Source organism: Globicephala melas, chromosome 16 (genome assembly GCF_963455315.2).
Source record: "Globicephala melas chromosome 16, mGloMel1.2, whole genome shotgun sequence".
In the NCBI taxonomy this organism is placed as follows: Eukaryota; Metazoa; Chordata; class Mammalia; order Artiodactyla; family Delphinidae; genus Globicephala; species Globicephala melas.
Window position 1 is genome coordinate 48,720,237 of NC_083329.1, and position 25,246 is coordinate 48,745,482.

General features: G+C 49.8%; 1 protein-coding gene and 1 non-coding gene across 6 annotated transcripts in view; both read left to right on the forward strand.

The window, feature by feature from the left end:
- GRID1 (glutamate ionotropic receptor delta type subunit 1) overlaps nucleotides 1-25,246 on the forward strand; it is a 671,373-nt gene that overhangs the window by 214,070 nt on the left and 432,057 nt on the right. The gene's annotated exons all lie outside the window — the stretch shown is intronic.
- On the forward strand, nucleotides 22,936-23,008 carry TRNAA-CGC (transfer RNA alanine (anticodon CGC)). Its single transcript has one exon. It is a non-coding gene; the product is annotated as a tRNA-Ala (tRNA).

The following is a 25,246-nucleotide window of genomic DNA, read 5'->3' on the forward strand; positions in this document are numbered from 1 at the left end:
CCTTCTGCTAATTTTGCGTTTTTTTGGTTCTTCTTTCTCTAATTGCTTTAGGTATAAGGTTAGGTTGTTTATTTGAGATTTTTATTGTTTCTTGAGGTAGAATTGTATTGCTGTAAAGTTCCCTCTTAGAACTGCTTTTGCTGCATCACATAGGTTTTGGGTCATTGTGTTTTCATTGTCATTAGGTTCTAGATATTTCTTGATTTCCTCTTTGATTTCTTCAGTGATCTCTTGGTTATTTAGTAGCATATTGTTTAGCCTCCCTGTGTTTGTATTTTTTACAGTTTTTTTTCCTGTAATTGATATGTAGTCTCATAGCATTGCGGTTGGAAAAGATACCTGATACGATTTCAATTTTCTTAAATTTACGAAGGCTTGATTTGTGACCCACGATATGATCTATCCTGGAGAATGTTCCATGAACACTTGAGAAAAATGTGTATTCTGTTGTTTTTGGATGGAACGTCCTATAAATATCAATTAAGTCCCTCTTGTTTAATGTATCATTTAAAGCTTGTGTTTCCTTATTTATTTTCATTTTGGATGATTTGTCCATTGGTAAAAGTGGGGTGTTAAAGATCCTTGCTGGGTAGAGTAATCGTGGTTGTAGGTTTTCCCTTTCATCGCTTTAAATATGTCCTGCCACTCTCTTCTGGCTTGCAGGGTTTCTGCTGAAAGATCAGCTGTTAACCTTATGGGGATTCCCTTGTATGTTATTTGTTGCTTTTCCCTGCTTCTTTTAATATTTTTTCTTTGTATTTAATTTTTGACAGTTTGATTAATATGTGTGTTGGCGTATTTCTCCTTGGATTTATCCTGTATGGGACTCTCTGTGCTTCCTGAACTTGATTGACTATTTCCTTTCCCATATTAGGGAAGTTTACAACTATAATGTCTTCAAATATTTTCTCAGGCCCTTTCTTTTTCTCTTCTTCTGGGACCCCTATAATTCGAATGTTGTGTTTACTGTTGTCTCAGAGGTCTCTGAGACTGTCCTCAATTCTTTTCATTCTTTTTTCCTTATTCTGCTCTGTGGTAGTTATTTCTACTATTTTATCTTCCAGGTCACTTATCCGTTCTTCTGCCTCAGTTATTCTGCTACTGATTCCTTCTAGAGAGTTTTTAATTTCATTTATTGTGTTGTTCATCATTGTTTGCTCTTTAGTTCTTCTAGGTCCTTGGTAAAACCTTTCTTGTATTTTCTCCATTCTCTTTCCAAGATTTTGGATCATCTTTCCTATCATTACTCTGAATTATTTTTTAGGTAGCCTGCCTATTTCTTTTTCATTTGTTTGGTCTGGTGGGTTTTTTACCTTGTTCCTTCCTCTGCTGTGTATTTCTCTGTCTTCTCATTTTGCCTGATTTACTGTGTTTGGGGTCTTCTTTTCGCAGGCTGCAGGTTCGTAGTTCCCGTTGTTTTTGGTGTCTGTCCCCAGTGGCTAAAGTTGGTTCAGTGGGTTGTGTAGGCTTCCTGGTGGAGGGGACTGTTGCCTCTGTTCTGATGGATGAGGCTGGATCTTGTCTTTCTGGTGGGCAGGACCACGTCCAGTGGTGTGTTTTGGGGTGTCTGTGAATTTATTATGATTTCAGGCAGCCTCTCTGCTAATGGGTGGGGTTGTGTTCCTGTCTTGCCAGTCGTTTGGCATGGGGTATCGAACACTGGAGCTTACTGGTCATTGAGTGGAGCTGGGTCTTAGCGTTGAGATGGAGATCACTAGGAGAGCTCTTGCCAATTGATATTATGTGGGCGCAGGAGGTCTCTGGTGGACCAGCATCCTGAACTCGGCTCTCCCGCCTCAGAGGCTCAGGCCTGACACCTGGCTGGAGCACCAAGATCCTGTCAGCCACACGGCTCAGAATAAAAGGGAGAAAAGAAAAAGAAAGAACAAAAAAGTTATTAAAATAAAAAAAATTATTAAAATTTTAAAAAGTAATAAAAAAAAAGAAAGAAGAGAGCAACCAAACCAATAAACAAATCTACCAATGATAATAAGCTCTAAATACTAAACTAAGATAAACATAAAGCCAGAAACAAATTAGACACAGAAAGCAAACCCCAAGTGTACAGTTACTCCCAAAGTCCACCTCCTCAATTTGGGATGATTCGTTGTCTATTCATGTATTCCACAGATGCAGGGTGCATCAAGGTGATTGTGTGGATTTAATCCGCTGCTTCTGAGGCTGCTGGGAGAGATTTCCCTTTCTCTTCTTTGTTCGCACAGCTCCCGGGATTCTGCTTTGTATTTGGCCCCGCCTCTGCGTGTAGGTCACCGGAGGGCGTCTTTTCCTTGCCCAGAGAGGAGGGGGTTAAAGGAGCAGCTGATTTGCGGGCTCTGACTCACTAAGGCCGGGGGCAGGGAGGGGTGCGGAGTGCGGGTCGGGCCTGCGGCGGCAGAGGTCGGCGTGACGTTGCACCAGCCTGAGGCGCGCCGTGCATTCTCTCGGGGAAGCTGTCCCTGGATCCCGGGACCCTGGCAGTGGCGGGCTGGACAGGCTCCCTGGAAGTGGGGTGTGGATAGTGACCTGTGCTTGCACACAGGCTTCTTGGTGGTTGGCAGCAGCAGCCTTAGCATCCCATGCCTGTCTCGGGGGTCCGCGCTGATAGATGCGGCTCGCGCCCGTCTCTGGAGCTCGTTTAGATGGTGCTCTTAATCCCTTCTCCTTGTGCACCCCGAAACAATGGGCACTTGCCTCTTAGGCAGTTACAGACTTTTCCCCGGACTCCCTCCCGGCTAGCTGTGGTGCACTAGCCCCCTTCAGGCTGTGTTCACGCCGCCAGCCCCAGTCCTCTCCCTGGGATCTGACCTCCGAAGCCCGAGCCTCAGTTCCCATCCCCTACCCACCCCGGCAGGTGAGCAGACAAGCCTCTCGGGCTGGTGAGTGCTGGTCGGCACCAGTCCTCTGTATGGGAATTTCTCCACTTTGCCCTCCGCACCCCTGTTGCTGCGCTCTCCTCCATGACTCTGAGGCTAACCCTGCACCTACCCCCGGTCTCCGCCAGTGAAGGGGCTTCCTAGCGTGTGGAGACCTTTCCTCCTTCACAGCTCCCTCCCTGAGGTGCAGGTCCCATCACTATTCTTTTGTTTCTGTTTTTTCCTTTTTTTCTTTTGCCCTACCCAGGTACGTGTGGAGTTTCTTGCCTTTTGGGAAGTCTGAGGTCTTCTGCCAGCATTCAGTGGGTGTTGTGTAGGAGTTGTTCCACATGTAGGTGTATTTCTGATGTATCTGTGGGGAGGGAGGTGATCTCCACGTCTTCCTCCTCCGCCATCTTGAAGGTCCTCTTGAACTTTGTTTTGACCTTTGTCAACTTTGGGGTGAGAGTGGCAAGGTGGGGGATGTGGAACAGCAGGAGAGATGGAAAACAGGCCTTTATCAAACTCGCTTATTCAGACCCATGAACTCACCGCATCTCCTCAGCAATGCTGGAAAGGAAGGGCTGTCACAGAGCTCTGGAGCCTGGGGGATTTAGAGATTTGCTTGTGCTCCCACAGATAGAGTGACAGGGCTGGGATGGGAATTCAGAACTCCTTGACTCACAGCCCAGATCTTTTCGACTACATGCCACTGGGAGAAGGAGGAAACTTGCTGCCTTTGACAGATCAAGGGGAAGCCCATTTTCCTCCTATAATTTGACAAATGGTGGGCTCGATGATAATTGCCATTGAAGAGCAGGTGGGGTCGGGTTCCAGAAGGTGGACTGGATACCTCTGACGGTTCATCTGGGGAACGAGGGATCCCTCTTGCCCTATCACGGTCCTGTCTTTGCCAACACACCTGCAGAGAGTGTGAGGGGATGGACAGGCTGCCTGTGCCTCTCCTTGGTAACCGGAAGAGCATCTTTCAGGGGACACTGTGGTCACCAGCAAGCCTGAGGGCATTTTACTTGACCCTTCTATAGTGTGGTCAGTGGGACGGGGAAAGAGCAGAGTTCCAAACAGACATGGTCCAGCTTCTGTCCCGTTCCTCACCGTGCACCTTTCTGAGCTTTGTTTCCCTATCTGTACAAAGGAGTTAATGATACTTGACTCACAAGGTTACTCTAAGAATTAAGCATAGGGAACATTCTGGGGTGCAGATCTCCCTGTTTCCTCCTTCACAGTGCCTAGCACATGGCTAGCACTATTGTGTCAATGGGGAGATGAATGAGTCTTAGAAAATTTAAGGATATGAGGCCCTGAGGCATTGAGAGGAATAAAATCTTTTGTGACTCTGGGCAAGGTCAACATTCCAAAGTTTGAAATGTGCTGGTGGTTGACATGAGGGGTTCTGATGGAGACCTGCTGCTGGGTCGATTGACTGAAGGAGAGACGTGGGCGTGGTTGATGGGCCATGAATAGGTGGGTCTAATACTCATTTCTCAGCTGTTTGCTATGTGGGAGTGGAGTGGCGTATCCCTTCCCCTGGTGTGTTACCCGTGAGTCTTCAGTATCCGCACCCACGAGTGATGTCAGGGAGAAAGCAAAGAACGAGGGTTGTGGTTCACAGTTGGAGCCCTGGAGATTGGGGAGAAAGGAGATGCTGGGGGAGACGAGTGTGAAGGTGTGAGAAGAAAGCAGCAGATGCAAGTAGAACATCGAAGGAAACATTTACTAGGGGAAACCTGCGTGCATCCCCCAACTCCATATACCAAGCCCCGGTACACCGGCAGGCAGTGAGGGAAGGCATTGGGTTCCTACCCTGAATCTCTCCATAGGGAGATTCAGGACTAGAAGCACTTTAATTTCAGTAACAAGAGCCAGGGCAGAAGACCCGAGTGTGTCCCCTTTTTTTCCTCCTTCCTCCCGTACCCACCTAGTCCCTTCTTCCCGGAGGAAATCTGAGGCTTTTAGATGCTCAGCTGGGGACACGATGGTGCGTCTTCAGGAGCTAGGGCTGCTGACAGCACAGAGGAAGAGACATTGCCGTTGGAACAGATAGGCACACGGTGAGACCCCAGCTCACAGTTGGCGCCATCTTTTTGAGCCTGTTTACGGGTCTGCTAACTGGGATAATAATACCTTCCTCGTGTCTTTGGATGGTACTTGACTGAGATTGTAGAACCAACCTGGGCTATTGGGGTCAAGGGTGGAAGTGTCAGTGGCTCAGAGGAGCAGTGCTTTGAGCAGCCTTTGAGCTCCTTCTGCACTGTCGGTGGTCGGCCACCATCAAGACAGAGTGGGACCTGCCCCCAGACCCCTCACAGTGGGTGCTTTGGGGGAGAAAGGTACAGGCCCCGCCCCCAAAGAGTGGCCAAGCTTAACTGGAGAGAAAATTCACACTCAGGAAGAGCTATGAGCGAGAGAATTGGGTGCCCACCGGTGAGCCCCCGACTGGAGAGAGTGCCATGCTGACAGCATGGGGGAAGGCGCCGTGCATCAGCTCTTTTCTTGCGGCTCTGCAGTAGTCAAGTGGGTCCATCCAACCCAGGCAACCCCAAGAACCACTCTTGGCTAATTCTGTCACGTGCAGATTTTGAAGACAACCAAAGGGTTAGGTAAGAATGGCTAAAGCCACCCTTTGCCAGCCAGATATGACACAAATCACAAACCTGAATGCCCATGACCTCCAGGCAGGTATATTAAAGTGTAGAGCAGGTGGGCTGTGAGAAGAGCTGAGAGTGTAGCACCTGTGGGCACCTGGAGGGCACATCATTCCCTGGAGGGGATGCTCAGGCTTCAGTGAGGTTCCCACGTGAAGGCCTGCTGCAGCTGCTGCTTCCTGTGTCTCAACAGGACGCAGAAATCTGGACTTTACTGTGAAATCTCTTAATTCTTAAATGTCGGCAACTAATTACTAGATTTTTAAGCTCTCCGTTGGCCAGCTCTGCCTGTGGCAGGGCCGATAAGACTTTTCAGACTGCTGAGTGGCAATGTCTGGCTTATCTCTTATATACTGTCAACTTCAGCATATTCAAATATGGGCATAGAATGAAGTGAGCCCATTCACCTTCCCCAGTTCTTTCTCACTAGGAATCAACCATCATCTTTAGCACAGTGTTCCTAAGAGTTCCTGTTTCACTCCTGGATCCTCAAGATACCCCATTTTCTGTGCATCTGTTATTCTTCCTGCCCTTGCCAGTTGGTGTCAGGATGTTGCTGACCTGCCTTAGGATCCTTCTTTGTATTTATCTGCAGGAAGTTCTTGGGCTTATTATACATCGCTGCTCAAAGTCTACATTAAATGCGAACTAAGTGTGTGGAGGTCAACTCCTTAGACAGAGGTTATCACTGGTGTTGGTTTGGGCCCTAATAGTACTCCACAGTGCTGCTGCTAGTTGCTTATTCTGGGGCCGGCAGTGTCCTGTTCTTGAGTCTGGTAGCTTTCCATGGCCCTGGGTGCTCCTGAGTATGATACCGGGAACTGGTCAATTTCTTAAAAGCCTGGCTGATGTACTTGGTGACTCTGAGCATCTACTCCACACAGCTCTTTCTGAGAGCTGGGAAGCAACTAGAGCTGGGAAGCAACTGAGAGGTGAGGTTGGTCCCTTCCTGCAAGTGAGACATGGTTTAGAAAAACATGAGAAGTGAGCCTACAGCCCAAGTAAATGCCTGAGCCCGGCCCGGACCAGGCTCCCCTGGGATGCTGTGCTCTTTCTGACTCCAGTGCCTCTCCAGGTCTCAGTTTGCTTGTCTTGAAATGGATTAAATGTTAATCCAGCAGCCAGTATGGACCAGGCCATTCTCGGTACTGGGCATACAGAAGGGCTGAGACAGATATGGTACCTGACTTCAAAGAGCTCACATTCTAGTGGAGGCAGTGGGCAGACACTAAGCAAATAAATGAATAACCCAAAGTAATTCAGTTAGTGACAACCTCCTTGAAGAAAGATAAGGCAAGGTAAGAAGAGAGTGGGTCGTTGGGACACTGTTTAGTTGCAGTGATGAGAGATGGTGCTGCCAAGGAGGTGGCTTTCGTGGAGTGACCAGAAGGATGTGATGGAGCCCATCAAGCAAGATCTGACTGCAGAGCGATGTCAGCAGTTGGAAAGCATGTGCAAGGGTCCTGAGGCTGGACTGAGCTTGGCACACACTGGAGGATCTGTGAGGAGGAGGGTGGGCCTGGCGCAGGGTGAGCCAGGGGAAGGGTGGTGGGAGGTGAATGTGGGGAGGGGTCCAGGGTCGGAGCACAAAACACTGCTTTCTGGGAGGGCACAGGAGCTCGTTTGGGGCTCTCTGCATGGGCCCTTGGTGTGGGAATTAGGCCCCTGCTTTGTGTCTCACCAGGCAAGTTCTCAGCGGGGAGTGCAGCCTCCTGGCAACCACCACGGCAGCTTCCGTGAGGAGCAAGTAATCAACCTAAACAGCTTTTCACTTTATTAATGTGTGTGCAAATGGGCCTGCCTTGCTGTTCCAAGGGCTCTCCTTCTGGAAGGGCCGAGAGGACATGCTCTTTGCAGAAACGTCTTTCCTCTCTCCTTCACCAGGGAATTCAAACCCAACCATGACTAACCTTTCCTCAGTCACCTAATGGGAGTCAGGCAGGACTGCTACTGAGCCAGTGCAGGCCTCCCCACCTGTCGGCCTCTGCTTGTTTGCACTTGTGCCAATATGTAAACAAATCTGGGCTGCTGTTGTATGTTTGTGTTTTTGTGTGTGCATGTGTACGTGTGTGTGTGTGTAATGCGGGTCAGTTTGCTCTTGGGTCCCACCTTTATCCGCCTGCTTCCCCCAACCCCCTTCCACACCCCACTGGGGCTCTCCATGTGTCCAGACCCCATGGGATCAGTCCCATCAGGGCCATGGCTATAGCCTAGGCATAATAGGAAACCTCGGAGGCAAATAAAACGTGGGGGAAAAAAAGACTTTCTCTTTGTGATGGGGAACACTATTTGCACATTTAATTCAGTGGCCAATTTAAAAAAAATCATGACTTTTTCTTTCTTTGAGGGGAGGTGTCCTTTCAAATCTGGCTAGTTTTAGCTTCAAAAAGAAGGGAAGTTGTATAATAAGCTAGCTGGGTACCCGGCTGGACTCCAGAGCCAGGAAGAGGCTGAGCAGGGAGAATTCCAACCCTGGGACTGTGTGTTCCCTTCCAGTTGTCTGGTGTCTCTTCCTCTGAGGTTGGAGCCATGCCCAGAATGGCTGCCTGCCCCAGGGAAGGCAAAGCAAATACATCCCGGGCCCATTCATCCCTCTAAGTGAATGTACAGTGAATGACCCCGCTTCTCCGACATGGTCAGACAGAGGGGCCTTGCTGTGTGGCAGGTATGACCTGTCCTCAAGTTTGGGGAGCACTGGGGGCAACAGAAAGAGCAAGGGCTTGGCAGTTACACAGCTGGGCTCACTCTTTGAATCTGGGGTCACTGGTAAAATAGGAAGCTAATCCCTGCTTGCCCCCGGGGCTTGGTGAAGTTTAAATGAGACGTATGGGAAGTGCCCAGCATTGCCTGACCTAGAGCAGGTGATTAGTAAGTGACTGCACCCTGCCCCCTCCCACGACATAGGGTCCCTCAGATCTGACACTCTGCCCAGACCAGGCTGTTGTCACCACTCCCATTTTCCAGATTCAGGGACTGAGGCACTGCCGGGTAATGTTCGGGGGTCTGGGGTCTCCAGTGGAATATTGCTAAAGCAATTCAGGGTGAAGAGCCATGGAGCCGGCTTGAGGGAAGGAGAGCCAGAGCAGTTAGAATGGGCATGGCCTTTGGAGTTAGTGCATTTGGGGTTAGAATCCCAGCACTGGCCTTATGGCTGGTGGCTGTGGGCAAGTTATAAAACTGCTGTAAAACTTTGTCTTGTCATCTCTAGGATGGGGGGTAGTAGCAGGACAACATCATGAGAATGTGATGAGAGTTTGACAAGACAGTGCATTTGAAGTGCTTAGGATGGTTTCTGGTACATAGTAAAGTGCTCAGTAACTGTCCCTGGTATTACTGTGATAAAGGTGGTGATGCTTCTGCTGTTGCTGCTGCTGGTAACAGTGATGATGACAATGATGATTAGGTTGAAGATGGTGGTGACGGTCATGATGATAGTTATGATGGTGGTGGTGGTGGTAGTGATGATGGCGGTGATGATGGTGATGAAGATTATGATGAAGATGGTGGTGCTGATGGTGGCGATGATGACCATGGTGATTGTGCAGATGGTAATGATGATGATGGTGGTAATGATGATGTGGATGACCGTGCAGTTTGTGCTTCCCATCAGAACTACAGCCTTTGGCACCATCTTTGTCTTACTTGTAACATGAGGTCTCAGCTCAGTCACAGAGTGCTCAGAGATGATTTTTTTTTTTTTTTTTTTTTTTTTGCCATACGCGGTCCTCTCACTGTTGTGGCCTCTCCCGTTGCGGAGCGCAGGCTCAGCGGCCATGGCTCACGGGCCCAGCCGCTCCGCGGCATGTGGGATCTTCCCGGACCGGGGCACGAACCCATGTCCCCTGCATCGGCAGGCGGACTCCCAACCACTGCGCCACCAGGGAAGCCCTCAGAGGTGATTTTTATTTCACTTCTGGTTGGTGGGTGGGAGTGAGGTAGGGGCAGGGAGTCCTTGCTGTGTGGGGTTGATGGGGCCTGGGAATCCCAGGCCTTGCGATTGTGGGCTATGAGTAAATGTTTCACGGAGTTGTTTGAGCAGGAGCGCCAGGACATTGGCACGTCGTTCTCTGTCCCACATTGGGACCGGGACCACTCTGAGAAGCTGAAGCCAATTTTGGCTGCTGGAAGAAGGATCCGAGAACTGTTTGTTCACTGCAGTAGCTCTGATGTTGGACCTTTGTTCTGGTGATCTATTGCTGTGTGATGAACCACCCTGAAACTTAGTAGCTTAAAACAAAAACTATTTTATTTTCTCTCATGTTTTCCTCGGGTCAGAAATTTGGTAAGGGCTCAGCTGGGTGATTTTGGATTGGGTCTGTCCTGCTGTTCCAGTCAGACAATGGCTGGATCTGGAACAGTGAGGGGAAGGAGAAGCTGGAGGCTGGCTGGGCATCTCTCCCTCTTCACATGGTCTCTCTGAATATACTAGTTTGAGCTTCCTCACAGCATGGTGGCCTTAGGGTAGTAGGATTCATTACATGGCTGCTCAGGGCTCTAGTATTTATAAATGTTCCAGCAAGCCAGGAGGGAGCTTGGGCTTGTCTCTTCCCGAGTCCGGGCTGGATCCAGGGAGAGAGAGGGGCTAGGGTGGCACATTGTATCCTGTGTTTGGCTTGTGTGGTGTGAGCATTCGTGATCCTAGCACTTGAGAGTAGCCAGAAGTCTACTGACAGGAGACGATGTTTTTTGTTAGGCACAGAATGAAATCACAGTCACACTAAGGATGGAACCAGAGCCAGGGTTGTGAGTGGCTGGAGGAGAGGGCGTGGCAGAGGGTTGGAGGCCCAAGGTGAGGCCTTCCTGGTCTGCAGCAGGTGGGGCATCCCCTCCCTGAGCTGTGGCTGTACAGTCTCTGCCTTGACATAGGTTCTGAGGGTCCGTCATTCCTCATGGTTGCTCTTACTTCTTGTTATGGAGCTAAGTTGAGGTCACGAAAGGACGTGTGACTTGGGAACCTCCCAAGGGTCCTAGAGAGATCCCTTGAGAAATTCCTCTGTCTAAGGTCCTTGGTTTAGCCAGAGCAAGACCAGGTATGGTGGTCTGTGCCTGCGTGTGTAAGAGATGGGGCCCATCTCAGGGTGAGGGGTGCCAGGAGCTCAGCCTCAAGCCAGGGCAGGGGCACGCTTCCTGGAGGACAGTGGCAGCTGGCAAGGCAGAAGTCCTACCTGGCATCGCTTCCCCCATGGTAAAGGTACCTCTCCTCAGAAACTGGGATTTCCAAGCCCAGTCATCACAGCATTAGAGAATAGTTACATTGAAGGTGATATTTAATTTTTATGTCCAAACTGGCAATACCTTGACATTAATTATCCTGCTATAATTAAATCTAGTAACCATTACATTTGCCATATAATGGAATGTGGTTACACAGGACTCTAGCGAGGCTGATGGGTCTCTGAAGCATAGAATCTGTAATTTAAAACCCAGGAGCAAAAGTCCTGGAATGCTGGCTACGATTTTTTTACCCCACCTTTTCCCCTAGTGATTAACTCATTGTTAAATAAACATTTGGTGAAGACTGGCACTAGAAATACATGAGTGAGAGCACTGTGCCTGTCCTCAGCGAGAGTAGGCAATCATCAACAATACGGAATAGATTTAAGTGTAGGTATGATTGGGGTGTCCACCAAAGCCAACATATCCCCCCTGGGGCCAAAGTAGGCTTTCTGTAGGAAGCAATGTATGAGCTGCGTCTTGAAGGACAGGCATGAGCCAGCCTGGGTAAACAGTGGGCAGAGGACATCCCAGGTGACGTATCAGCAAGTACAGGAGCATGGGAGGGAAGCACATGGAAGCTGGAGAAATAGCTTTTTGGGGACAGAGTAATAGGCATTTACAGGAAGAGTAGGAAGCAAGGCTGTGAAAGGACCCCAGATGCAGTGCTAGGGGCTGGAATCAATCCTGAAGATAGGGGGGCCATTGCAACATGGGCGTCACACCTGTGCTGCTGAAAGCTCTGGGTGGCCTCAGGGAGCAGGGTGGATTGGGTGGGGGCCTGGGGCCAGGGAGGAAGGGTGGTGGCAATATTTGGGTGAGCGTTGACATAGCACTGATGAAGGCAGGGATAATTGGGGAAAAGGGAACACTTTTTTTTTTTTTTTTTGCGGTAGGCGGGCCTCTCACTGTTGTGGCCTCTCCTGTTGCGGAGCACAGGCTCCGGACGCGCAGGCTCAGTGGCCATGGCTCACGGGCCTAGTCGCTCCGCGGCATGTGGGATCTTCCCAGACCGGGGCATGAACCCGTGTCCCCTGCATCGGCAGGCGGACTCTCAACCACTGCGCCACCAGGGAAGCCCAAAGGGAACACTTTTGAGGACTATTTTGGAAGTATAGAACTCAGGACGAGGCTCCAATTCTTAAAAATAAACTTTTAATTTTAGAATAGTTTTTGATTTACAGAAAAGCAGGGAAGATTGCACAGAGAGTTCTCATATACCCCACACCTAGTTTCCCCTATTATGAGCATCTTCCATTCGTATTGTACCTTTGTCACAATTAATGAACCATTACTGATGCATTTTTATTAACTAAAGTCCATGCTTTATCCAGATTTCCTTCTGTGCCTTTTCTGCTCTAGGAACCCATCCAGGACACCACATTGCTTTAGTCATCATTTAGACTCCTCTTTGTTGTGTTAGTTTATCAGACTTTCCTTGCTGTTGATGACCTTAACGATTTTGAGGAGCACTGGCCAGGTATGATGTAGAATGTCCCCCAGTTGGGATTTGTATGATGTTTTCTCATGATTAGACTGGGAGAGGAAGAGTGCCATTCTCATCGTCACATCAAAGAATGTGCTATCAATATAAGTGATCACTGTTGATGTTGACCTTGACCACCTGGCTGAGGTCGTGTTTGTCAAGTGTCTTCACCATGAAGTTAGTTTGTGTTTCCCTTTTCCTATACTGTCCTTTTTGGAAAGATGCCACAGCGTGCAGCCCACACTTAAGGAGTAGGGGGTTATGCTCCACATGTTCTTGGTGAGCCACAGCCCTGGCCACCTGGTCTGTCTTGCAGCTTTCATGCTCTTTACTCTATGAAACAGAGAAGGCCATTCAGTTCCACTCATTAATTCAAGTCAAACCCACAAGCACTTTTGCATGTTGACTTTTGCATGTGTGTCAGACCTGGCACTGATCTCCAGAAATAGAAAGATGAGTGAGACACATTCTCAGCCCTTGAGAAGCCCTCTGCTTGTGGGTACCATCCTCCCATAAGCAGTCTCCAGCCTCATGGCTTCTAAGGCAAGCTAAATTTGCTTGAGGTTCCAACCCTGCCCCTTCCAGCCTGTCACCCCTGGGGCTCCTGCCTGAGTGCTCTGTTGAGGAGAAGGGATGCAGAGCAGCATTATTGCTCTTGGGTGTTTGCATGACAGATTCTGGGGGTAGAGGTATGGCAGACATGCCTCAGCCTCAACATTTGAGCCTCAGTGCTTTCCAAATACCTATTTTTCATGTCATTATTGTGTTTCTGTGAAATAAAATTTTGTAAGCACTTATCAATTACAGCCAAGAAGGTGACAACTGCATTGGGTTGATTTTTCTGCCATTTAACCCTAAGCTGTTACAAGATATGCACACGTTTTGGCCTCTCAGGGCAACAGCTCGCAGGCCACTTCTGACAGGAGCAGCTGGGATGGGGCTGACCCTGTGTAGTGGGGTAGCTGGCTCAGCAGGCAAGTTGGATCTTTGCACAGATTCATAGAGTAGCTAAACACATGGGGCTGGAACCATCCTCCTGAGTTGGAATTGTGGCTCCAGCACTAACTGTGGGATCCAAAGTGAACGTTTCACTTTTCTCACCTGCAAAATGCAGGTAATGTTATTACCTACCTCATAGATGGCTGTCAAGATTAAAGGAGTTAATACATGTAAAAAGGTGCCTAGCACAGGGCAGATCTTTACCTAGGAATTATATTGACTGTTATCATTTCTCACCCAGGCAGGAGAGACTTATGCCGTTGTGAGCTAAACAATGGATTTGGGGTTCTCATTTATTTATTTACTCATTCATCTGCTTAAAAAATATTTTAACATGACCCATAAAATTTAATTAACATATTTACATATATTCACAAATTCTTTCATAGTTGAGTACAAAAATAGGCATTTACAGTTTCAGAATTTTCACTGAACGTCTTTCATTTCTGTGGTGGGGAGGGTAATACACTTTACTATGATACGAATGAGGAGCCAGGTTTCTTTGTGTGACTAATTCTAAATATGGCTAACATAGTAAGTCAGAGTTACTGTCACTGGAGACTAGCATGTCATTCATTTGTAATCCAAATAAAACTGGTGGCGCCCCATGGCCCAGCCTCTGTGTAAAGCCACACTAGAAAAAAAACCAACAGGAAACGTAATGATGTGCTTAACAGTTCTTGACTGAATCCTTCGAAGACTGTCAGAAGATCCAGTTCATCACTCACAACACTTCTTAGGATCCTCGTTCTCTCGCCCACTTTGTCTCTTAGAAGCCACTGTCTCCCCAGACTCTGGATACGTCACCTTTCATAGTCCACATGTGCTCTTGCTTCTCTTCCTCACTCCTCCTTCTTTCTGCCCCTGTTTTTTTTTTTTTCCTGCAAAAGCCCACGAACCAGCCCAGGAAGCCCGAGGAACTGGAGGAGATACAGGGGCTGATACTGGGTTCCTGTTAGTGGGCTGGGAGGGAAGAGTATTCTGACATGACTTGTCCTGACACGTGGTTATTTGGCAAATCGGTGCTGAGTGCCTCCATGTGAGTACCTGTCCCAGGTGATGGAAAGGAGGTGTGGCATGCACAGAGAGCTCTGTGCCTGCACAGGGCTGGGAGGAGGGAGCATGTGAATGTACTTTTCTATCAGCTTCCCTCTGAACAGGCACGAGGCTGGATGAAACAATAGGGAACCGAATGTAGTTCCAATTTGGGCTCGACTTGGGGGATTGAAGGGGCCTCAGTTTCTCCGGAGACAGGGGAGAGGAAAAGGCAGAATGTGTTGAGAATGTTTCCAACTGGATAGGTCTAAAATGGGGAGGAAAGTGTCTGTCCCATTGGAGGTCAAGGTGTCAAGATTGCAGGTCATGGCATCCTTCAGATCTGAGCTCAACTCTCAGCATCACCTAGACGCACTGTAGGACTGGACCAGAAGCCTGGCTTCCCTGAGCCTTGGTTCCTTGTCTGGGGCTGGAAATCATGTCAGCCCCTCCCGGGGGGGACAAGCAATCAGAGTGCAGGTTGTGGTGTTCTGTGACTGCCACCTCTTCCTCTTTCACCTCCTCGCCTGTCCACTTTCCAGGCTTGTGTCCCTGGACGAAGGCACAGGCCACAAGCTCAGCCCTGTCAGGAAGGTGCCCATCTCCACGTGGAGCCCCACGGAGATAGCCCAGCCTGGAGCCTCCTGCTTTCACCTTAAAGGGAATCAGGCACGTTTTACTCCACTCCATGTCTGGCGGACGTGTGTGCTCCATCTGTCACCATGGCCTTGCCCTGTGCAAGGCACTGGGGGGCTGTGCTGGAGAAAGATACACTGCCCTTGCTCTGGGGATTATAATCTGGATGGGAGAATAAGACCAAGACAGAAGACACCAAAGTGGATGTTGATGATGGCTGTGGACTCAGGAACTTAGAAGGATGCTCATCTCTTGACTCCATGGGCACAAACAGTGGCCTCTGCTTACACACCTCCAGAGATGGGGAACTTGCCATCTACTGAGGAAACCCATTCTGTTATTGGGCAGCTCAACAGTGAGAAAGCTCCTACTTAATGTTGGGCAAAATCTGTCCCATGGCTTCTCATTAGTCTTAGATCCATGTTCTGGGCCATGTAACAATTTTACTCTTTCCCCCATGTCAGTCCCTCAGTTATCTGAAGGTAGTATGTATTCATCTTGTGGTTGTCTTTGTAAGCCAAGCCCCACCAGCTTCCCTCCTGGTCTTGAGTCCATCAATATTTATTGAGCCCTTCCTGTGTGTCAGATGCTCTGCAACTCTGCAAGGTGCTGGGGTGTGGTGGGTAATAAGACAGGTGAGGTCCCCACAACTACAGAGCTTACATTCTGGGTGCGAGAGGAAGAGGCAAAAAGCAAGATGATACCACATGATATCTATAAGAAGGAACCCAGAATAGGATGACATGATATGGAGTGATTGGGGGCCACTTTCGACTTCTGAGCTAAGACCTGCTTGATGGAATCAGGCCCATGAGGGCCTTTGCTCTTGTAAGGGAGACCTTTGCCATTGCCAAGGTCCCAAGGTGGGAATAAAGGCCGACTGGTTGGAAGAACAGAACGAGAATGGTTGAGTGGCTGGACCTTAGTGAGAGGAGGGGAGAGAGTGACATGTGAGGTGAGAGAGGTGGGTGACGGTACACCTCCTGGGCTCTGCGGCCCAGGTGAGGAAGTGGGTTTTATTTTAAGTGTGAAGGGAAGTCATTGGAGGGTTTTTCTAGGACAATAACATGAACAGTTTTCCATTTAGTGACCCCTCTGGCTGCTTTGTGGGGCGAGCCTATAAGAAGGCAAGAGTGGGAGCAGAATGGATATCATTGCCCGTATTGTACTAATAGGACCCTTGAAGATTTGCTTGGACAAGGACTGGACAAATCAGAGGCTAAATGTCTCATCTCTTGCAAGACTTGGGGTCAATGAGAACCTCTGAGTCTTGGTTCCTTGAATACCCAACTTCTAGGAGTATTTTCTACTCATGTAAAATTTGTGTCTGTCTTTATTTTCCCCCAATTCTGGGTAACCCTGGCCAATGGGAAGCCTCCACACCTCGGCCAAGGCCCCCAGGCTCTGGGTATGGCCAGCCCTGGGGAGAAGGATGCTCAGACACCTCCACATTCAGCAACCCCCCAAGGCACCTCGTTCTCATGATGTATCATTAGGAAACAAATCAGTGGAAATTGGCCTTTCATCTCCATCAGCGTCACTTTTATGCCGCAGAAAAGGCCCATCCTCATTAGGAGGCGAGGAGGAGGTGAGATTCGGAGCTGGAGCTCCTTGGCAGGTTCCACCATCACATCCCCCACCCCCGTCCTAACTCAGCCACAGTTGTCATCCATCTGTCTTTCACTCCTGCTTTCATCCTTCACTTTCTGTTTGTCATTTTTGGAGAAGAATCCTCTCTGTTGGCACATTTGGAAACCTATTTCATTGCTGAGGAGAAGGGAACAATACACGTTTTCATCTCAGACTAATTATGCCTCCAATACACTGATGCTGAATAAAACCAAGGGGAAGGTAATTGGAAATTTTTGATGTGACATTCACAGCTTTGAGAAAAACAGATGTTCGCCTGAGGAGCTGGGAAGAGAATGCGTATCCCTGAGGCTGGCCGATGAGGTCCATCCCAGGAGGTTGTGGGTGAGAGCTGAGCCACCCCTCATCCTATAGACACGGCACGGGGATTCTCTGTGAGCCCGTCTGTTCCTTGTTGGCCTGGCCTGTGCTTTGTCCTCACCTGGGCCAACGTGGATGACTCCTGTGTTGTCATCTAAGGCATTCAGTGGCGACTCAGGTCTTCAAACAGAAGGTGTCTGCCTGCAGCCTTGTCTCTGCCACCCACCAGCTGTGGGACTCAGGGCAAGGACTCTAGTTGCTATGATTGTCCATTTCCTCATCCATCAAATGGAGCCAGCACCTCACAGCATCTTACGGCGTTCCCCTGAGGATTCAGTGAGACAGTATCTGTAGTATGCTCAGAACATGGAAGTCCTCCAGAAGTTTGCATTTTCTTTCTAAAAAATGGTACCTTCCTGTGGATTAAGGCTGTGCCAGTTCATGAGTGCTTCTTCTCATCAGTTTGGATTTTTTTGACCTCCTTAAATAGCATGACTTATTGACCAGCTCTTCTCTGCTTTCTATTAGCCTGGGAAGCTATGCACACTACATCTACTTCCTTTTTCAAATAAACCCTCTCACCAAATGCAAATAATAGTGGAGAACTGAGGCAACTGAGTGTGTCTTGGGCAAGCCCCTTTATCCCTCTAAGTTGCCTCTTCCCCACATGTCAAACGGGGTAAAAACTGCTGGGCCTAATTTACGGGACATGTATGTAGGGGGAATGAGAGAGGGGACGTTCCCTTCTGGCTAGAAAAGACTCTGGCTCCCAAATGGCCCCAGTGACTGGGGCAAAAACACGTCGTGCTGCAATTTTTCTTGATACATTGCACTCCCCGTGCTGGCCGGGAGGAACTCTTGAAGGGCAGAGGCTGGGTGTGGCCAGTTGAATAGTTACCCCCAATTCTTCATCATGCCCTTGCTGTGGCCTCATGGTGGGTGGAGTATACTTTCTCATGCTTTGGCTTGGTTTGGCCGTGTGTCTTGCTTTGGCCAACAGCATGTTAGCAGGGGTGACAAGGTGCTAGTTCTGAGCCCGGGTACAAGAGATGTAGGATGTTTCCATCTCTCCTCCTGAGTTGCTACCACCTTCACCTTTAAGAAGAGAAGGAATAAGCCCTGGGTAATCCACTAGTCCCAGGGGGATGAGAAACATAAGGGTCAGATCACAGCCACTGAGCTGACTGACCCACAAACCTGCAGTGAGAAAAAGATCTGCCCCAACCAACCCACACATCTGTAAAAATATATCACGGTTGGTTTTAGCCACTGAGTTTTTTTTTTTTTTTTTTTTTTTTAAACATCTTTATTGGAGCCGCTGAAGTTTGGGTGGTTTGTTACATGGCATTATTATGGCAAGAGCTTACTGATACAGTGGACTGTATTTGTTTCTGCATTCCCCACATCCAGCATTATGCCTGGTACAGGAGTAGTGGAAGTTTCCATCGCCAGAGGACAACAACTGGACAGTTGCAGTTTACTGAGTAAGCAAATGAATGAATGAATGAAGAATTTTATTTGGTTGTTAAACCTGATTATTAACGTTGATCCTTCATTTAAGTTGACACACACGGACGCTCGGAGTCTGAGGGTCTTCTGGGGCTATTGAGGTGCCCACCCCATCTGGCTGACTCTTTCAGAGTCTTGTTCAGATGAAAAGTATGAGTGTCAGCTCGGGAGAGGGAGGAAGAATGAGCCATGAGAGCCTGGTCCTGGAATACCTGTCCAACAGTGGCCTGAGGAGAATTGCCCTGAACCCTGGGCTTGTGGGTGGTAGAGACTGGCAGTCTCCCTGGTGCCCCGCCTACCCCTTGTTCTCTCTAGGAATGCTGTCCTCCTTCCCAGTAGCTGGTTGCTCTAGTGGGGTGCTTCAGTAGTCCTGTGACAAGCACTGTGACCCACACCATCTTCCCTACTGCCTTTGGGCGGTCAGCCCAACCCCAGAGACAGACCCAGGGGCCTTTCCATTTCCCTCTGAAAAGCCCTTTGCAGAGGCCTCCTGGTGGCCAGGGAGAGAATTGGGATGGGATGACCCCGGGATGAAAGAAAGACGGGAGTACTTAGTGTTTATTGAGCGCCGACCTTGTGCTGGGCTCTTCACATGCCTTTTCTACTTTATATACCAGCAGTGCTATTTTGACTCTCCCTTTTATAACTGAGGACACCGAGGCCTAGTGAGGTGGGGGTAACTTGCTGGAGGTGGATTGTGGAAGCAGGGTTCGGATCCCAGCCGCCTGGCTCCTGCGTCCCAGCTCTCGGAAGTGCAGTGGGCTCACCCCGGCCTGTACAATAGAGGCATCTAGGGAGCTTTCAGACAGCTTTGAGGCCCAGACCCCACCCTGGATCAATTTGGAGGGAGCCGTAGGGTTGTGACCAGTCCATCAGATGCTTAAAAATTTCCCCAGGTGATCTGATGAACATCCGGGTGGGACCATCGTAGGATGTCCAGGCCTTACTGCTTGCAGCTGGGGCTGAAGGGCCATCTGGCATTGGGACACAGAGTAGTGGATGCTGCCGTTCTTCTGTGGAGTTGTGTGTGCGAGGGAGTTGGCATGGCTTGGCCACTGTGACCTCGAGGGTGGCCATGGCCCCTGGGCCTGATGACAGAGGCCCCTACCCTGGGGCAGGTCAGTGGGGCTCTGTGTGTTGGGCACCCAAGCCCTTTGCTGAGAGCTTTGTGAGCCGTGCTCAAGCCTGGCAGCACTGGGGGGAGTGATCATCCCTGAGCATGTAGTTTCTCTTTCTCTGTGCACTTCAATTTGCTCCTTTTCCCCTTCGTTCACTGCTTAGCTGCTAAGCAGAGGCCTTGCTGGAATTTAGAGAATGGCTGTTTTGACTTACAGATGAGGGAGGACACCTTAAAGCAAGATACACAGGAAGGCAAATGCATGTCGTGATAGATATTCAGTCTCTAACCATGTCTGGAAGAGTGTTTGCTTAGAAAAAGGGTCAGGAGAAAAGCAGAAGCAAAGGGCAATGAAGGGGAAGTGGAATGAATGTTTGGAATTTTGAACTTGGGCTGGCGTTCAGGGCTTGGGAGAGGAGCAAACTCAGATGATGGTGTGCAGGGAGGGAACGGGCTCCCAGAGGGAAGCGGGCCAGGGTGGGGATGGATGAAAGCCAGCTGAGGCAAGGGCTGCCCTGAAATAACTCAGGAGACCGAGTGATCAAACACAAAAACTGCCAGACTCACAGGCACCCGTGGGCCCTCTGACGCGTGGGCCTCTTCCAAAAGGTGCTGACGGAATTAGGAAAGTGATCAAAGACCTCCCCTGTTGAACACAGGACAGGCAAATCAAAGAATGTGGGAAATCAGAAAGAGCAGAAGAAAGACAAATGAGAAAATGTAAATAACTGTGGAGAAAAGCAGAGGGCATCTGGTACAGGTGGTGGGGTGTGAGGGCTGGCACTACTCCCCCCTACCCCAGGGGTTCTGCTCCTAGACAGAGATGGAGCTGGGCTCCCAAACATCACCCGTGCGTGTGTGTGCACACAGATGTGTGTGTGTGTACACGCCTTTTCTCATGGAAGTTTCCAGTGCCGGAGGACAACAGATGGATAACTGCTTCATTCCAAGCAGGCAGTAATAATAACAGCTAGTACTTGTGGAGGCTTACCACAGGCCAGGCACTTTCTGAGCGCTTTCTGTGTCTTGTCTCATTGAATCCCCTCGATCGTATAAGGTAGAGATGTAAACAAAGTGTATTTCCATTTTATTTGGAAAAACTGACATGATTCCTAACCTGGCTGGGGTTTGGGCTGGCAGCCTGACTCAGGATTTGCTTCTAACACTTGCGCTGCTTGTATGTTGGACGCTTTCAAGGGACACCTTTCAGATCGTGGTCATGGTAGCTGTGGATCTTATCATGACACACTTCTGCTGTCAGCGCTCTTGGGCAGAATAGCTCTTTGGGCTGCTGTAGCCCACTCCTGGGTTCCCTTTCAGAGCAGCGAGCACGCAGGGGGAATGTGAGGCCCTGGAGAGGATGCAGGTAGGTGGTGAGCTGCTCGGGGCCCCTCTGGAAGCTCATGGACACGCCCTTGAAGTTTGGTGTCTTGGCTGCTTGGAGGAAGGAGATGCCCAGCAGACTGGAGGAGTGGTAACTGCAGGCTGATGGCCTGTAAGCCCCTGGCAGCATCACCACCAGTGTCAGGGGCTACCTGAGGCAATAAGAGTCATACTCAGTGAGACAGCACCAGGAATAACATCTGGGTTCAAGTCCTCAACGTTCCTGCTGTGTCTGCACAGTGAAAACCTCCTGTTCCTGGGCCTGTAGTGCAGTAATCCATTTGCATCTACTTCGGGTTTTATGTAGGCAGGTTTGGCCTCAGCCCACACAGGTGTCTGGGTTCTCTGACCTCGCCCCTCTCCTAACCTCCTCCATCCATCTTAGCAAACGACTCCTACGACCTCATCCTGGAGCTTGCCCAGCTGCAGAACTGCTCCATCTCCACTCTGCCACTCGAACTTTCCATCCTGTTCCAGTGCTTCCCTAGTCGTGTCCTTTGACCTCACTGAAACACCCCCACCCTCACCTCATTGAGCAGGAATCAGAGAGGTGAAGGACTTGGCCCAACTGTGCCACCCAGGAATAGAACTTGAACTTAAGTCTCCCTCCTCCCATCCCCATTCCTGAAGGCAGATCCGTCTTCCCATTCTCACACCTGAATGCAAGTCCTTCTTCATAGTCTAACACCTATTTTGCTTATTTTTAAGGCATTCTGACAATATCAGGATGAATTTCATAACCTTACTGCCTAGCCCAGTCCCCTTTTTCATTTTCTGTATTCTTCTCTAACCACATGCACACAAATTTCGTAAAGAGTCACTCATAATCTAGAGGCAATTTTGTGTTCTGCTTTTTTTTTCTTTGAGCTAACATCCTGGCATAAACATTTGCTGTGTTGTTGCAAAGACCTCCTAATGATCATTTTAAATGATTGCATTGAGATAAAGAATTGATGTTCCATAACCTACCTAATGTTTCCTGTTATTGGACATTGTAACTTTTTCCAATTCTTCAGTCAGTTCTTTTGGACAGTGTTTCATTGAAAATCTTCATGTGTCAGGTTTTATTTTCCTCCTTGGATTGTTGCTGATGGGAAATTTCCAGGGTCAAAAGAGGGTGCCAGTCTCCTGAACGGCATCATCTCGGTCTTGGCTACCATGCCCTGGGGTGGTATCGTCGCCCTCCTTTTACAAATGAGAAAACTCACCTTTCCAGAATCTTCTCACGCTGGCTTCCTCTCCCTGGAGCAGCCCCTGCTGCTCTTGTGCCCACTTTGCACACCTCACTAACTCCTATCATCCTTTCCATTTCAGCCCAGTCACTGCTCCTCGGGGCAGCTTTTCCTTGGTGCCCTGCCATACCCAGGTCTGTTAGATATGCACATGGCGCCCCGGGCTTTTCCTGCAGAATGCATGTTTCACTCTGCGGCAATATATCCATCACATAATTATTTGACTAATGTCAGTCTTGCCCACTAGATTCTAATCTGTGCTACAGAGGGTGGTATGGCCACCTTTCCCCCCATAGTGCCAGCCTGGGGCCTGGCATGCAAAGCGGTCTTACTGAGTGCTTGCTGAATAGGGAATGAGGGCTCTATATGCCAAGGACATATACCACTGGTAAGGGGCAGCTGGCCCCTCGTGCTCTGCTTTCCTTGAAGAAAAATGTTCTCAACATACTCTAGCTGTGCGCCTAAGAAGGGTATATCTCAAGCTTGCGAATAGAGTGCAGGCAGCAGGAGGCAAGAACAGTGAGCAAGTGTGTAATGTTCTTGGAAGACAGCATGGTGTGGTGAGGCAAGCAAGGCTGCGGGCGGTAGGGAGGACGTGCTCCTGATCAACTCTGCACTATGTAACTGTGGGGCCTTGGGCCGAGCCATCAATACCTCTGGGTCTCAGTTTTCTCACCTGGACAATGGGCACACACTGTGCCCCCCCTGGGAAATAACTGTGACTTGGAAGTGACCTTCCCTTCCCTCATTGTCCCCTTGAGCAAATGAAAGCTACCCCAGTGCCCGTATCATTCAGCTTTCTTCCCAGGTATTTGAAGAAGGGGAACACTTTTTGTAAAAACACAGCCCAGGGACTTCCCTGGTGGTCCAGTGGCTAAGACTCTGCACTCGCAATGCAGGGGGCCTGGGTTCGATCCCTGGTTGGGGAACTGGATCCCACATGCATGCCGCAACTGAGGAGTGTGCACGCACAATTAAGGATCCCGCATGCTGCAATGAAGACCCGGCGCAGCCAAAATAAATAAATATTTTTTAAAAGCCCCAAAAACAAAAAATAACATAGCCCGTTAAATTCAAAGTGCTCCTCAACTTCCTGGGAAGGAATGCAGTGATATCCTTATCCAGATGTTAGAGCAGCTGTAAATCAGTATTTTTTAAAACTCGGGTGTAATTATGTGAATAAATCATGAAGTCGGAAGTGGGTTGGATTGATGCGTCAGGTAAATTCATCTCAGCAGCAAGTGGAGGTGCATGGGAGCCCGGGGCTCGCCATAGCCCTGCCCCCGGCTGTAGGTCTTGCTGGTTTCCCGGTTCTCACTTGCGGCCTTTGCCCTCCTGTCCTCCCTGCCTCATGGCCCTGGACCTGCCTTCCAGTGTGCTGTCTGACCGCCAGCCGCGTGGAAAGGCCCAATGCACATCGTCGGGCTCTGGAGGGTCATGGGAGCAAGGCATCGGGGCTGAATTTCAGCCGAATCTGAGTATGGTGGGAACTTGGGTGCAGGCGTGTGTCTGAAACTGAAGGGGCAGAGTCAGAGCCCCTCTGTTTTGGGGGGCTGGGGTGGGGGATAGGCTGGGTCCCATCAGAGGAAGCATGGATGGCTCTTGGCATTAAGTCTGCTGAGGATTCCCTCAGATGTATGGCATGAGCTGTTCTCTGGTCCTCCCTATCTGCCTGTCTGCCGCCAGCTAAGGCTGAACCTTGGGCCTTGGGACACATTGCACATGGTGGGCGTACCCTTGTCTGGGCTGTCCTTGTAGCAGGGACCTGTACCCTGGGAGGGGACTCCAGGCCCCCGGCCAAGCAAGTGGTTGTGAGCTGTGCCCTCCATAGGTTAAAGGATACAGGTGCGAGAGGCCTCAACACCCTTGCACTTGCTAAGGCCTTCCCCACAGTGCTGAGGAGGTTTGCAGGTGTGGGATGGGCATAGCCTGCAGGTACACCCCGGGTTCTGAGCTAGGCTACCTGGTAGCTTTTCAAGAGGACTGAGGTCTTCCTATCTACTGGGCACATTTACACATGAGCACATTTATTTCTCACAGCTCGAGACATCTTACAGGTGAGGAAGCTGAGGCTTGGGGATTAAGTGACCCGCACCAAGTTCACAGCCAGAGAGTGACAGGTTTGGGATGTGAACCCTGGTCCATGTGTCTCCAAGACCCTGCTTTTGTCAACTCTGTGATCTTGAAAAGAGTGAGGTAGGCAGTGGGATGGTGCCTTACCTAGTGGAAGGGGGCCCCACCTACCTCTGCGCAGACTGAAGTGTGCGTGTGTGTGTGTGTGTGTGTGTGTGTGTGCGTGTGTGTGTGTGTGTGTGTCTGTGTAGTTGGAATAGACTCTGAGGGCCACACCAGGAGTGGTACTTACGAGGGAAGGACGGCAGAGGGAGCTGTCCTTCTGACGCTTGAGATGAGCAATTTGTGATAGGCGTCTAGAGATGGTGAGTGGGAACACTGAGGGATGTGTCCGTCTAGCATCTGTCGTTGGATGGCTGATTTATTTCCCAGTGTGCAGGGCTCGGCTCAGCAGTGCTAAGTAATGATTTTCTCTGTCTCAGTGGCATGGCTGAGGTAGAAGGAGGTGGCTGTGTACCAGGGTGACTCTGCCTTCTGCTTTGCTACCCTTGGGCTGCAGGGCATATCCTTTCTTAAGAACTTTGCGTGGGCCAGAATGTGAGATACAGTGAAATGAAGGGGCGGGGCCTGTCCCCCCACCCACCAGAAAGGTGGCGCTTGACCAGCAGTGGGCGCCCCCCGCCCTGCCCCTACCTCCCGCTCCTGTCTGCAGTGTCGTTGCTCATCCACAGGGTCTCCCAGCTCCCGGGGCTGACACTTGCCCTTGGGAGCCCGGACACATGGGCCAGGATGGCAGCCCACGGTTTGGGGGTGCGGTAGAATCTCCTTAGCGGTCAAATTGTGAATCTAGCTGTAGGCCTTGAGCTGATGCCTGTGGGTAGGCAGGGAGCTGTGGCCTCTGTCACAGGCTCACACAGAACTACTGAAGGAACAAGAATCCCCCACCTGGGCCCCAAAGGGAATTCAGTGCCAGCTCGGACCTCTAGTCCCAGAAGGAACCAGGTTGCCGTGGACGACCTCGGGTAGCAGAGTGGCAGCCAGCGCCCACACTGCGTCTTGCTCAGCCACCCTCCTGCAATGCACAGACTCAGTGG